At 40.1% G+C, this 3,482-nt stretch overlaps 1 non-coding gene across 1 annotated transcript; it reads right to left on the bottom strand.

Moving 5' to 3' along the window:
* Window positions 1-823: 823 nt before the first annotated feature.
* Window positions 824-979, bottom strand: LOC130507745 (5.8S ribosomal RNA). The gene has a single exon (XR_008942425.1). It is a non-coding gene; the product is annotated as a 5.8S ribosomal RNA (ribosomal RNA).
* Window positions 980-3,482: the final 2,503 nt, after the last annotated feature.

The raw sequence follows: 3,482 nt of genomic DNA, 5'->3' as shown, positions 1-3,482 counted from the left end.
ACAGGCCGACGCCCTGAGCACCGCAGATGCCGAGGCACGCCGTGAGGCGCGTGCTGCAGACCACGATTAAGGCAGCGACGTCTCCGCGGGCGTAACAAAAGCCCGGGCTTAGGCCACCACCTTAATCCGCGTCGGTCCACGCTCCGAATCGATCGCGGACCGGATTGCTCCGTTCCGCATCCGACCGGAACGCATCGCCGGCCCCCATCCGCTTCCCTCCCGACAATTTTCAAGCACTCTTTGACTCTCTTTTCAAAGTCCTTTTCATCTTTACCTCGCGGTACTTGTTCGCTATCGGTCTCTCGCCATATTTAGCCTTGGACGGAATTTACCGCCCGATTGGGGCTGCATTCCCAAACAACCCGACTCGTAGACAGCGCCTCGTGGTGCGACAGGGTCCGGGCACGACGGGGCTCTCACCCTCTCTGGCGCCCCTTTCCAGGGAACTTGGGCCCGGTCCGTCGCTGAGGACGCTTCTCCAGACTACAATTCGAACGCCGAAGACGTCCGATTTTCAAGCTGGGCTCTTCCCGGTTCGCTCGCCGTTACTAAGGGAATCCTTGTTAGTTTCTTTTCCTCCGCTTATTGATATGCTTAACTCAGCGGGTGATCCCGCCTGACCTGGGGTCGCGTTGAGGACTTTGGGTCATCGAGAGCTTTTGGACCGGAACGACCGACGATATGACGAGGAGATTGAATTCACCACCGCATGTCAAGACGCTCCTGGCATCCTTAGCTCGGATTTTGGCCAACCGCGTGCGGTAACACACGGGAGACCAGCTTCCGTCCTATATCCTCGAGAGGATGGGGGGACGACGATTTGTGACACCCAGGCAGACGTGCCCTCGGCCAGAAGGCTTGGGGCGCAACTTGCGTTCAAAGACTCGATGGTTCACGGGATTCTGCAATTCACACCAAGTATCGCATTTCGCTACGTTCTTCATCGATGCGAGAGCCGAGATATCCGTTGCCGAGAGTCGTTATAGACTTTACATTTCAGAACTGTTTCCGAACAAACACCGTTTCCGGGTTGGCGAAAGCAGACTGTTTAGTTGTGTTATAATATCCATTGTGTGGATGGACCATAACCAAGTACTTAACCAAGTACTAGACAAGTCCAACAAGTACAAGAGGAAGTGCAAGGAGGTTTACATCCGGTCTACATCGGTTCATCTACAAACCGGACCGAGATCAGAAGACTCAGTCAACCTTGGAATCATCACCTTGACCAAGTCTTCATGTGTGACATCAATGTAGTCAATGTAATCAATGTGTAGATTTTATTCCTTGTAAAGCATTTGTAAACCCTTGTATCAAACCACTATATATTGTGGTGTTGGCTAATGAGAAATACACACAACTTTCTCACAAATCACTCTCCACATTCTCTTTAGTTTATAACACGTTATCAGCACGAATGTGCTCTCCACCTGAGAAGTCTCTCTCCACCGGAGCTCTCTTTTCCGGCCACAAAATTCTAAATCCAGGCGCAACTTTAAACTGCTGTATCTCTCAAACCCTGTGGATCCAGACGACGATCCACCTATCAATCTGAAGCCCAAGACGAGAAGAATCCGTTGCCGAAGACGGCTTGTCGATCCGATCTCTGACGCGTCGTCAATCGCATAAACTATCCGCGTCGCCGACTCATGGTTTTTCCGGCCAGCTCCTCCACCTCTCTCTCAACCAGCTCATCTGTGGATTAGCTCTCTCTCATGGTGGTCCATTCAGATTCATTTGGTGAAAAGGTAAACAAGATCAAAACTTTAAAATCTAAGAACACCATTATATCTGAAAAGAAATCTAAGGATCTATATGAATCCATAATATTAATCTTGTTTCTATGATCCATTGATCCATAAGAAACTTGATTCTGATTTATTTTTAATCCATAAAAGTTATAATTCTCTAAAGGTTCTAAGTATCTCAAAAACATATTAAAATATCTAAAGATCTATATGAATCTTGATTATAAAATTCTTATAAAATAAAATGTGAAATCCTAAATCCCCTTCTTGGTTTGTAAGCCATTAATCGGCTCTACCTTTCTCCTATATGATCCGGCCTTAAATCCGGATTTGTCTAAAGGATTGAAACCAATAATCAAACCTTTGTTTATTCGCATCACCAGCTGTTCTAGCAGGTTGTATAAGTCGTTTATCAATACCATCAAAACCCTTAAACCTCTTGCTTGGTTTTCAACCAGCAAAATCGAAAATCCAAAGATCAAAACCTTGAATCCAGTCAACCAAAATAAAATCGAAATTAAAACCCATTATTGCATATCTTTGACTGTCATTGCTTGCTTTGCTTTGATTTTTATAAATGCATATTTGATTTTAATTAATTGCATATCTTTGACTGAAAATAACATATAGTCTTGTTTATATTGATATGTCATAAAATAAAATCTGTCTTGAAATCATTTGATCATATAGGTTGATAATTGAACCAACCTTGAATAGATTTCATATCATACTGAATATTGATCACATAAGTTGATAGTTAATCTTGATCTTTTACCATGCTTGAAACTGATGATTAAATTATATAGTAATCTTGTTGCATTCTTGATAGCATCAGTTTAGTAAAATCTTGAATCATCTTGAACCAACTTTGAATGCATTTGTCATATTGTTTAAAATCTGACCATGCATAATTGTCATATTGCTAAGACTGAATTTATGTTTGCATTTCATTGACAATCCTGATAATAGTTCATATAAATTAAAATGGTTCATATTGCTTGCATCTAAATGGTTCACACTGCTTGCATATAATTAGACCAAATCGGTTTTCATTTAAACTTAGCATGTTTGCTTTGGTTGAAACTATAAACCTGTTTAAACCGATCAAACATGGATAAGTAAATTGTTAGATCATTCGCATATCATGAACTGATCATTTCCATGCATCTTCTTGTCATATAGTTTTATTAAGAATTAAGCATGCTTGCTTTTATTAAAATATAAACCTTCCTTGAAACCAATTGATTGAAAATATAATTGAATTTGGTTTAGACATTTGCTGAAAATTATAAATTTTCTTGTCTTGGTTTACCCGGTAAAGGGGGGAAGGAATCGGTTATTATTTTATGATCTTTGAAAACCAAATATCCTCATGCATTAAGAATCACATTTATATTATTTTGGTCCAATGCTTAGGACAGAACATCCGATTAGTTCTTGAGCCATGCATTTATCATTCGACCATTGTGATTAGCATTCATCCATATTGCTTCATCTCATTTAAAGTGATGATTGATCCTTATTCAAAATTCTAAAGGGCTTGGAAACCCTATATGAAATTATATACATATATATAATCAATCCAAATATGAATTATAATTAAAAGGATCACTAGATGCAGTGATCAATTGATCATTGTCATACTAGAAATGCTTAAAGCAAATATATTATATGATTTGGGGGAAGCCTTATTAAATCATAATTAAATCATATAAATTAAATCATATAAATTAT

This window comes from Raphanus sativus, unplaced genomic scaffold (genome assembly GCF_000801105.2).
Source record: "Raphanus sativus cultivar WK10039 unplaced genomic scaffold, ASM80110v3 Scaffold5528, whole genome shotgun sequence".
In the NCBI taxonomy this organism is placed as follows: domain Eukaryota; kingdom Viridiplantae; phylum Streptophyta; class Magnoliopsida; order Brassicales; family Brassicaceae; genus Raphanus; species Raphanus sativus.
Note: the sequence above shows the minus strand (reverse complement) of the source record. Positions and strands in the feature narration are given on the sequence as shown.